This window comes from Ctenocephalides felis, unplaced genomic scaffold, assembly GCF_003426905.1.
Source record: "Ctenocephalides felis isolate EL2017-DRISC unplaced genomic scaffold, ASM342690v1 CF-g0.4_SCAFFOLD_03570, whole genome shotgun sequence".
NCBI classification, from domain to species: Eukaryota; Metazoa; Arthropoda; class Insecta; order Siphonaptera; family Pulicidae; genus Ctenocephalides; species Ctenocephalides felis.
Window position 1 is genome coordinate 17,181,510 of NW_020539724.1, and position 12,346 is coordinate 17,193,855.

The window sequence follows — 12,346 nt, forward strand, 5'->3', positions numbered from 1 at the left end:
AATCAGGTTCGAGCATAATAATGTGATTCTATTTTGAAATTGTTGAAAGATTTAATTATTCTCAATAATTCTTCAGAAAGATTCTGTAATGCTAATACAATCAATGCTTTTTATATAAAATATTTTGTAAGTAAATGAAGCTGATGCATAAATCTTAATTTAATGATTTTGAAAACAAAGTACTTTTTACTATTAAATGTCACGGTCTTCAAAAAAAAGCCTTTGAATTTTTATATAATATCCTTCATGACAAGAAAATTCTGTGCTGATCCTGAATATTTACTTAAGCCATAGTATATATTATTGTTGACGGCTGCTACGATTTAAAGTTTCCTAGGCAAAATGCATTGAGCTAAGTCATGTGAACACTGAAATAATTTATTTCTCATGACAAGAATAACTGTAATAATTAGTCAAAGATACATGAAATATTTAATTTCAGATAAAGAATACAAAGAGTAATCCAAACTTATTATTACCTTTTATATTTCAGCTCTGCTATAAAATAGAAGCTGTCGACAATAATCAAGTTAATTATAAAAAATAAGTTAACTCTGGAATGAGAATCCTGTATTATCTTACTGCTGCAGTAGACTTCTTTGCTTCATTAACTATCGGTAAGATAACAAAACAAGCAATTCTTATTTCGTAAGATACAAGTCGAATTATTTAGGTTTTGAGAAACCTAGAGTATAATTATGCTTTTCAATACTTACTTATAAAATACTACAAGGACAAGATCAATACATAGTTTTTCCAGAAACATACTCCAAGCTTCAACTGTTAACTGCTATTGCTTACAGTTTCAAATAAAATATGTAAAACTAATCACATAATTATCATATCTCAAAATAATTAAATATTCAAAATATTTGTTCAAGATTCATTATATAGGCTCTGTATCGATTCTTTTGTAACAAATATATACAATATATACATTTACAAATTGAATACCTATCTTCATTTGAAATAACAAAAACAATTATTACCACAATTAAGGATGGCAACCTATAAGAGAAATATCTGCTGAGGGATCAAAAAGACTTCTATGGAAACTGAATTTATTAAACTGAATACGCGTAGAGACTTCAAGGTATGCAATTTATTTAATCATTTGCTTATTTATTCATCTTAATATTTTGATATCGTCATTAAGAATTTATTCATATTTTTTTCATTTTATTTAAATTTTTTTTTATATATTTAATTTTCCATTATTACAATAATACTTATAAGTCACTCATAAATTAATTTAAGTCAATTATTTACACTATATCGCAAACATCATGTAACATGTTTTAAAATACCGCTTGCAAATAGGTCAATTTTTTTATTATTCATTTACTCATACACGAGTTTTAATCATTTATTTATTTATGCATACAAATGATATTTTTTACATGCTACATTTTTTTTACTTACCCATTTAATAATTATAAACTTTCTGTAGTTCCTCTACGATTATTTTGCATATCTGTTTTTGAGAAAACATCGATTTACGGCAAAAAATCTGTTCACACCACACACACAAACACACACACACACACATACTTTTTCCAAACTTGGTCTCTTTCAGTTCAGAATGGCTTGAAACTTCGAGAAAACATAAAAATAGCGAATAGGATTTTTTGATGAAAACATAAACTTCTCCTTCGGGAAATTAAAAATCAAAAACTGTTCGAAAGATTAGTTGGGAATGACACTGATTAGTTTTAGGGAAAAATATACCGAACCATTTCCTTGTAATTAACTGTTGAAAAAAAAATTTAATCCAATTTTTATGGAACTTTTTTTAATGATATATATCATGGCCTTATAGAACTTACTGAAATATTACGGCTTTACGACAAGTAGTTTAATTTTAAAAATTCATCAAAGTTCGACGTTTGTTAAAATTAAAATTATACAATTTACTTGGTATAACGATAGAGTACTCGGTTTCGATGAACACACTAAATCATTAAATTCCTACAGAAACAGGTTCAATTATAAAAATTGTTGATTTTTAAAAATTTGTTTTTAGAAAATACTCCGAGTTAACAAGTTCGCTATATGTAATAAATCCACTCGGAATACTTTTAATCACTCATAAGTTAATTTATTTTTTATTAATTAAATCAATTATTAATACATTTCGGGAAGTTCATGTAACTTGCCTCAAAACAAAATATCAATACCAACTAGTTTAGTTTATTTTTTTCAATTTTGCGATTTTTTATATAAATTATTTATTTTTTTATTCATTTATCTATTTGTTTATTTTTACTTTTGTATATTTTTAATTTCAATTAAAAATTAAATAATTTAAATTAATTTTAATTTTATTGATAATTGTCTAATCGGACCAATTCGAATTTTTTTGCGCAGGATGTCATTTTTGAGCCGTGTCAAGTGGCTCCGCCGGCGACTTGATTGGTCCACGCGATTGTCAAGTTGTTCATTTGCGTGATGGGCAGCAAGAGGACCTCCAAGACCAAGGGAGAGGACACAGGGAAGTACCCAATAATAATAAGTGTGTTATGAAAACGAGCAAAATTAAACAAATCATTGTCGGGTTCTCATTCATTTATTCGCGTTTGCTTCCATTGTATTTAAATTTTGTGCAATTTCTTTTAACAATTTGTGACATTGACAGTAGATTGTGAACGGCATACGTAGTTTGGCGCGATCGTATCGATTTTTTTTTAAGTACTACTTTGTTAGCATATTATGTAATGTCATGATTCAGATAATTACTTGCATGCTAATATAGTAGTTTGGGGTAGTAGTAAGTTATGTAGGTATCATTCGTAGTTCTAGTTTTGACTGACACACTAACACAATAATCCACTATTAAACAAGAATGTAATAATCTGAATCATTCGACATTATGTATTACTTAATTATATAATTATTAAACTATTGTCAACTATAAACAACTGTTGCCGTTTGCAATCCATATAGCATTGCGCCAATTTATTTATATTCTGATATATAAACTTTGTTTCATCACTTTTAGGGCGTTCTTGGAGGCCATGATACAAAATTCAATTAAGGACAAAGTGTGAGCACTAAATGTTATCAATCCATGAAATAGTTTAAATCTGGAATTTATATATTTAATTTTAACCTGCAGATAACTTTACCTACTTCAGCAGTATGTGTTATTTATCAAACATTTTAAAAGATGTATTCTAATCTCTTGTTTTTTTGTTCCAGATTAAATTCTCCGCTACTGAATCAACTGCCTCATTGGACCCAACCGACTCTAGTCGATCAAACAGTAAGCTCTTATCAAGTATCTATCAGGCAGTCTGTACCCTTTATCAAACATTTTAAAAGACGTGTTTTAATCTTCTGTTTTTTTTTTTTATTTCAGATTCAATTATCCACTTCTGAATCAACAGCCCTCATTGCGTGTGTATCCTTTATCAAATATTTTAAAAGACGTGTTCTTATCTTTTGTTGTTTTTTTTATTTCAGATTCAATTATTCACTTCTGAATCAACAGCCCTCATCTCCTTTAATCCATCAAACAGTAAGAACTTATCAAGTATCTATCAGGCAGTCTGTATCCTTTATCAAACATTTTAAAAGACGTGTTCTAATCTTTTGTTTTTTTTATTTCAGATTCAATTATCCACTTCTGAATCAGCAGCCTTCATCGCCTTTAATCCATCAAACAGTAAGAACTTATCAAGTATCTATCAGGCAGTCTGTATCCTTTATCAAACATTTTAAAAGACGTGTTCCAATCTTTTGTTTTTTTTTTTTATTTCAGATTCAATTATCCACTTCTGAATCAACACCCCTCATCGCCTTCAATCCATCAAACAGTAAGCACATATCAAGCATCTATCAGACAGGCAGTATGTATCCTTTACCAAACATTTTCAAAGACGTGTTCTAATCTTTTTTTTTTTGTTTATTTCAGATTCAATTCTCCTGCACCACTGAACCACCAGTCCTCATCGCCTTCAATCCATCAAACAGTAAGCACATATCAAGTATCTATCAGACAGGCAGTATGTATCCTTTACCAAACATTTTCAAAGACGTGTTCTAATCTTTTTTTTTTTGTTATTTCAGATTCAATTCTCCTGCACCACTGAACCACCAGTCCTCATCGCCTTCAATCCATCAAACAGTAAGCACATATCAAGTATCTATCAGACAGGCAGTATGTATCCTTTACCAAACATTTTCAAAGACGTGTTCTAATCTTTTTTTTTTTTGTTATTTCAGATTCAATTCTCCTGCACCACTGAACCACCAGTCCTCATCGCCTTCAATCCATCAAACAGTAAGCACATATCAAGTATCTATCAGACAGGCAGTATGTATCCTTTACCAACATTTTCAAAGACGTGTTCTAATCTTTTTTTGTTTATTTCAGATTCAATTCTCCTGCACCACTGAATCACCAGTCCTCATCGCCTTCAATCCATCAAACAGTAAGCACATATCAAGTATCTATCAGACAGGCAGTATGTATCCTTTACCAAACATTTTCAAAGACGTGTTCTAATCTTTTTTTTTTTTTGTTCATTTCAGATTCAATTCTCCTGCACCACTGAACCACAGTCCTCATCGCCTTCAATCCATCAAACAGTAAGCACATATCAAGTATCTATCAGACAGGCAGTATGTATCCTTTACCAAACATTTTCAAAGACGTGTTCTAATCTTTTTTTTTTTTTTGTTATTTCAGATTCAATTCTCCTGCACCACTGAACCACCAGTCCTCATCGCCTTCAATCCATCAAACAGTAAGCACATATCAAGTATCTATCAGACAGGCAGTATGTATCCTTTACCAAACATTTTCAAAGACGTGTTCTAATCTTTTTTTTTTTTTGTTTATTTCAGATTCAATTCTCCTGCACCACTGAACCACCAGTCCTCATCGCCTTCAATCCATCAAACAGTAAGCACATATCAAGTTTCTGTCAGACAGGCAGTATGTATCCTTTACCAAACATTTTCAAAGACGTGTTCTAATCTTTTTTTTTTTTGTTCATTTCAGATTCAATTCTCCTGCACCACTGAACCACCAGTCCTCATCGCCTTCAATCCATCAAACAGTAAGCACATATCAAGTATCTATCAGGCAGGCAGTATGTATCCTTTACCAAACATTTTCAAAGACGTGTTCTAATCTTTTTTTTTTTTTGTTTATTTCAGATTCAATTCTCCTGCACCACTGAACCACCAGTCCTCATCGCCTTCAATCCATCAAACAGTAAGCGCTTATCGAGTATCTATTAGACAGTATGTATTTTGAAAGACGTGTTCTAATTTTTTGTTTTTTTTATTTCAGATTCAATTATCCACTTCTGAATCAATAGACTCTAATCAGACTGTAAACGCTCATGAACGATGAGTCGACAATCAACTGCTTGGGTTTTGAAACACTAATTCTTATAAATTTGCACAAGTGGTTCTTTTTGTAACCGTGTTTAGTCTTATGCATGTTCTTACCAGTAGTCTTACTAACTCATTAACAATACTAACATTTTAATAACGTAGTTTGATCAGTTACAATAAAAACCACTTGTTGCAGTTTACTTAGGAAGACGTAGTAAAACGGCTCAGAAGAAAACACTTGGTGAGTTACATTTTTATAATGTATTATAGTAGTCTGACTTATAACTAATTAAATGCTTTTGTTCACAGGGTAAGCAATGATCTCTTCAGGATTGCCCTCAACTTACACACGTGCCTGCATTGGACTTATCTTGCTGTCAGAAACCTTAACTCAATGGTGTTCCTAGAGAAGATACATGCTGCATTCAATCAAGGGTTATGATTTGGATACTTATAATATATTCATCTAATTATTAAATAAATACATAGTTTTATTAGTTCAAATTGTTGTTTGAATTTTCATTAATGCTTATATGTTACTTATAATATGTTACTTAAATTATATAAATATTTTGAATTATTTTGATGCCATAGGTGTAATAGAAGAATGTGATCCGTCAGTTGTGATAAATCAAGACAAAGTAAACTGATTGGCTCCATTGTGAAGATTACGGATACAGCAGTTTAGACATTAAAACATTTGTTTGGCAAAGAAATATAAGTATTAAAATATTTTTATACTTGATATATATACTAAGAATTATGTTAAATAATTTGTTTTATAGGCTTATTTGACGAAACTTCAGGCGGTCTTCTGAATGGTTTGCACTCTGGTCTCACTTTACTCGAACCTCTTGGATTTTGGTCTCATCTTGCTCGAATAGCCTGCGGCCTGGTCTTGTACTTGTAAGTCCATGGTCTTGTTCTTGTAAGCCCCATGGTCTTGTTCTTGTAAGCCCCATGGTCTTGTACTTGTAAGCCCCATGGTCTTGTATTTGTAAGCCCCATGGTCTTGTATTTGTAAGCCCCATGGTCTTGTACTTGTAAGCCCCATGGTCTTGTACTTGTAAGCCCCATGGTCTTGTACTTGTAAGCCCCATGGTCTTGTACTTGTAAGCCCCATGGTCTTGTACTTGTAAGCCCCATGGTCTTGTACTTGTAAGCCCCTGGTCCCTTAGGCCCCTGCATTTTCCCTCCTATGGTTTCTCGCCTCTTGATTTGTATTCATGTAAATTAACTAATGTTTTGTTAAAATAGTTTTATATTTAGTTTATAGTATTTTAATTATTGTACAATATTGTTTTATTACAATATTAATAAATATTTCTTACAGGTTGTATCAAATTGCTAATTTGACTAGTACTGGTGATCGTGCTGTCCCAAAACACTTGTCAAGATTCTACTATGTTTTGCATTGAGAAGCCAATGCCAAGAACCTAAATGTTTGTAACACATTTATCTAAATATTGAATACAATTATTGTTAACCTTTTAAATTTGTTGTTTTATTCGTACCATTAATGTTTTCTTTCATTGTGAGTCTTTAGGCGCTCCATCATTTGCTAAAGATACAAACATATTAACTCACTTGCTCATGTAATTTTTTTTTTATTCACCACTCACTGAATTACATAAATATTTATGTCTTTGCATTTTATAGGTAATATGGGAGAAATTCATTTATCAATTCTGAGGAATTAAGACCAGAGTGAAGTGACCGGCAACCGATGAACCTCATTGTCATGTTTGGGTGTCTTAAACTTCTGGCCTCTGATGACTTCGAGGTCTTTTGTTATTAGAAAAATCAAGACAAAGTGAAGTGAACAACAACCGATTGGCTTTACATATATACATACGAGTATATTGAGTATTTATTTAAGAATTAGTTAATTTACAAATTTACAATTAGAATTAATTATTTAACATATTGACTCGTTTAATCGTGTAATTTTTTATTCATTATTTACTAAACCATGGATTTTTACTCAATATAAACATGTCAAAAGCACACATTTTTCTTTCATTATTTAATGTCTAAGTCATGATTTGAATTTTTACATGTTTATATAATAGTAGTAATCATAATTAATAATAATAATGTTTATAATAGTAGCAATTGTAATTAATCTTTGTAATAAGTAAAAAATTAATTATAAATGCTGTTCTATTGTAGTTAGAGTAAGAGTATGTTATAATAATGTATTTATTATTTGTAATGTAACGATCTAACTTAAATATAAATTTGTGTAATGCCATCAAATAAAATTATTTAACTTTATCTGTAAGTGTTTAATTTAATTTAATTTTTATCAATTTCAGTGATATTAAATTAGCAAATATACACAAGTTCAATTATATATCAACTATTACCATTCGAGTCAATTTCAATTAAGCAAATTTAAAGTTCAGTTTAGAAATCCACGAATTGAGTAAAAAGCCATGGATATATATGCATGAGTTTTTAGCATGAAACATAAAAAGAAAAAATTTATGTTTTTGACAAGTTTAATTTGAGTGAAAATCCATGACTTTTTAAACAGTTCGAAGTGGAAAATATTAATATTTTAAAAGTTTAATTTGAAATTAGCTACTAATATGTTGAAATTATTGTATTATACAATGTTAATAAAGTTATTGTAATTATATCTTTTAATTGATATTTCATGTTTTTAATTAGCTATATACTTTAGTTAATATGAGCACTTTATTAGATTGTCTTTGCAATTTTACTTAGAATTATTTAATGGCTCAAAGACTAATTATTTATTTCAACAATTCTGTGACAAACAGATTATTTAATTAGTTCAATTTAATTAATAAGTATAACTAGTGTTAGTTAGTTTTACTTAACTAAGAAAAATATATTTTTTTATGTATTTTTTCAACTTTAATAAATATAAGCAATTTATTAATTTAATTACTTTATTATTTTATTACTTCATTATAAAGGCTAAGATTGTGTTTGCAATTTTGCTCATAATTAAATTAATTATTTGCACAAAGACTTATTTCAACTGCTCTATTGCAATTAGATAAATTAATCAGTGTATTTTAAATAATATATATAACACGTATCAGTTCTACTTAACTTAGAAAAAATATTTCCTTAGATCTTACTATTTTTTTCTTTTCTTATATACCGTGTAACTTTAAGAAAAATGAGCACTTTAATTGATTTAGACTGCATAATAATTAGTTCATATTAATTAATACCTAATAACTTATATTAATTATTTTTGCTTTTTAACTTATAAAAAAAAAATACATCTTAAAGACTTAGAATTTTTTCTTTTTCTCTATTATCACTTTTTTTACTTAATTTAAATATATTTATTATCTTATTTAAATCCCGTTAGATAAGGGATTTTTTTAACCCCCAGGTTCTGCGGTTACCTAACCATAGAACCCTGGTTTAAGGTAACCGGAGCCCTGAACGTCAGGTAACCGGAATTCGGTAAACCCTGACGCAAGGGGTCGGGATGGGATTAGCTACCCTACAAATTTACAATTAATTCGCTTACCTCGATTTTTTATTTTTTACCCTACCTGCGTCTCGAACCTGCTACCATATCCTTCCAATCTATATCCCATTCACTCCTCTTAGCCCACTACTCCATGCTGATCACACCGAAAACACCGCCGCAAACTGGCTTATGTAGACTCGATATAGATAAGCCAGAAAATAATTCAACCGGCGACGATTTAACAAGTCATAAGCACTAAAAAAAGCCGGTTCGTCACCGGTTGTGTGGCGTAACGGTTAGCGTGATGGCTTTGTACCGCAAAGGTAACGAGTTCGATCCCAGGATCGGACGGGAAAAAAGCTCGTCGTGTTGGCCGGTATACTATGCAAGCGTGCCGGACGTTACGTTGATGTAATTAAGAAAAGCTCCGTGTAGGCGAAGGGGTGAATGAAGAAAACCTTCCCTGCCTCGGGCACCCTTCGTCAGGCATTGCGACCTGGCGGAGGGTGCCCTAGCGGATTTCTTCACTTTATTTACTTAACTAGCCGGCGGGGGCCCGGGAGGCCCCCCCACGCGGGCGCGGAATCGGTCAATCAAGAACCAAGCCAGCCAGCCAGCCCCCGAATTCAACGCCACGCGCGCGCGCGCGCGTGCACGCGGGTGCGCGTGTGTACGCGCGGGTGTGCGTGCGCGCGCGTGTGCGCGCCCGTAACTAGGGTACAGTATGTACATTCTTAAAAATGCACTAGTACAACGTTGCATAGCAACGCGTACTAGTACATTTTTAAGAATGTAAAAGTACGCGTTGCTACGCAACGCGTACTTTTACATTCTTAAAAATGTACTAGTACGCGTTGCTATGCAACGCGTACTAGTACATTTTAAATAAGTACGCGTTGCTACGCAACGCGTACTATTTAGAATGTCATTCTTAAAAATGTACTAGTACGCGTTGCGTAGCAACGCGTACTAGTACATTTTTAAGAATGTACATACTGTACCCTAGTTACGGGCGCGCACACGCGCGCGCACGCACACACGCGCACGCACACCCGCACGCGGGTGCGCGTGTGTACGCGCGCGCGCGTGGCGTTGAATTCGGGGGCTGGCTGGCTGGCTTGGTTCTTGATTGACCGGTTCCGCGCCCGCGTGGGGGGGCCTCCCGGGCCCCCGCCGGCTAGTTAAGTAAATAAAGTGAAGAAATCCGCTAGGGCACCCTCCGCCAGGTCGCAATGCCTGACGAAGGGTGCCCGAGGCAGGGAAGGTTTTCTTCATTCACCCCTTCGCCTACACGGAGCTTTTCTTAATTACATCAACGTAACGTCCGGCACGCTTGCATAGTATACCGGCCAACACGACGAGCTTTTTTCCCGTCCGATCCTGGGATCGAACTCGTTACCTTTGCGGTACAAAGCCATCACGCTAACCGTTACGCCACACAACCGGTGACGAACTCGGCTTTTTTTAGTGCTTATGACTTGTTAAATCGTCGCCGGTTGAATTATTTTCTGGCTTATCTATATCGAGTCTACATAAGCCAGTTTGCGGCGGTGTTTCGGTGTGATCAGCATGGAGTAGTGGGCTAAGAGGAGTGAATGGGATAGAAGATTGGAAGGATATGGTAGCAGGTTCGAGACGCAGGTAGGGTAAAAAATAAAAAATCGAGGTAAGTGAATTAATTGTAAATTTGTAGGGTAGCTAATCCCATCCCGACCCCTTGCGTCAGGGTTTACCGAATTCCGGTTACCTGACGTTCAGGGCTCCGGTTACCTTAAACCAGGGTTCTATGGTTAGGTAACCGCAGAACCTGGGGGTTAAAAAAATCCCTTAACTAGCGGGATTTAAATAAGATAATAAATATGTTAAATTAAATAAAAAAAAGTGATAATAGAGAAAAAGAAATAAATTCTAAGTCTTTAAGATGTATTTTTTTTTAAGTTAAAAAGCAAAAATAATTAATATAAGTTATTAGGTATTAATTAATATGAACTAATTATTATGCAGTCTAAATTAATTAAATAAATATGTTAAATTAAATAAAAAAAAGTGATAATAGAGAAAAAGAAATAAATTCTAAGTCTTTAAGATGTATTTTTTTTTTTAAAGTTAAAAAGCAAAAATAATTAATATAAGTTATTAGGTATTAATTAATATGAACTAATTATTATGCAGTCTAAATTAATTAAAGTGCTCATTTTTCTTAAAGTTACACGGTATATAAGAAAAGAAAAAAATAGTAAGATCTAAGGAAATATTTTTTCTAAGTTAAGTAGAACTGATACGTGTTATATATATTATTTAAAATACACTGATTAATTTATCTAATTGCAATAGAGCAGTTGAAATAAGTCTTTGTGCAAATAATTAATTTAATTATGAGCAAAATTGCAAACACAATCTTAGCCTTTATAATGAAGTAATAAATAATAAAGTAATTAAATTAATAAATTGCTTATATTTATTAAAGTTGAAAAAATACATAAAAAAATATATTTTTCTTAGTTAAGTAAAACTAACTAACACTAGTTATACTTATTAATTAAATTGAACTAATTAAATAATCTGTTTGTCACAGAATTGTTGAAATAAATAATTAGTCTTTGAGCCATTAAATAATTCTAAGTAAAATTGCAAAGACAATCTAATAAAGTGCTCATATTAACTAAAGTATATAGCTAATTAAAAACATAAATATCAATTAAAAGATATAATTACAATAACTTTATTAACATTGTATAATACAATAATTTCAACATATTAGTAGCTAATTTCAAATTAAACTTTTAAAATATTAATATTTTCCACTTCGAACTGTTTAAAAAGTCATGGATTTTCACTCAAATTAAACTTGTCAAAAACATAAATTTTTTCTTTTTATGTTTCATGCTAAAAACTCATGCATATATATCCATGGCTTTTTACTCAATTCGTGGATTTCTAAACTGAACTTTAAATTTGCTTAATTGAAATTGACTCGAATGGTAATAGTTGATATATAATTGAACTTGTGTATATTTGCTAATTTAATATCACTGAAATTGATAAAAATTAAATTAAATTAAACACTTACAGATAAAGTTAAATAATTTTATTTGATGGCATTACACAAATTTATATTTAAGTTAGATCGTTACATTACAAATAATAAATACATTATTATAACATACTCTTACTCTAACTACAATAGAACAGCATTTATAATTAATAATTTTTACTTATTACAAAGATTAATTACAATTGCTACTATTATAAACATTATTATTATTAATTATGATTACTACTATTATATAAACATGTAAAAATTCAAATCATGACTTAGACATTAAATAATGAAAGAAAAATGTGTGCTTTTGACATGTTTATATTGAGTAAAAATCCATGGTTTAGTAAATAATGAATAAAAAATTACACGATTAAACGAGTCAATATGTTAAATAATTAATTCTAATTGTAAATTTGTAAATTAACTAATTCTTAAATAAATACTCAATATACTCGTATATATATATGTAAAGCCAATCGGTTGTTGTTCACTTC

General features: G+C 31.3%; 2 long non-coding RNA genes across 3 annotated transcripts; both read left to right on the forward strand.

The window, feature by feature from the left end:
- Nucleotides 1-494: 494 nt before the first annotated feature.
- LOC113383793 lies at nt 495-2,487 on the forward strand. The gene is made up of 3 exons (XR_003367778.1): nt 495-617; nt 1,000-1,093; nt 2,368-2,487. It is a non-coding gene; the product is annotated as an uncharacterized LOC113383793 (long non-coding RNA).
- A 1,302-nt stretch (nt 2,488-3,789) lies between these two features.
- LOC113383790 lies at nt 3,790-4,871 on the forward strand. Of its 2 annotated transcripts, none has more exons than XR_003367775.1 (3): nt 3,790-3,848; nt 4,376-4,466; nt 4,691-4,871. It is a non-coding gene; the product is annotated as an uncharacterized LOC113383790 (long non-coding RNA). The 2 variants fall into 2 exon arrangements; XR_003367774.1 differs by lacking the exon at nt 4,691-4,871 and adding an exon at nt 4,534-4,557.
- Nucleotides 4,872-12,346: the final 7,475 nt, after the last annotated feature.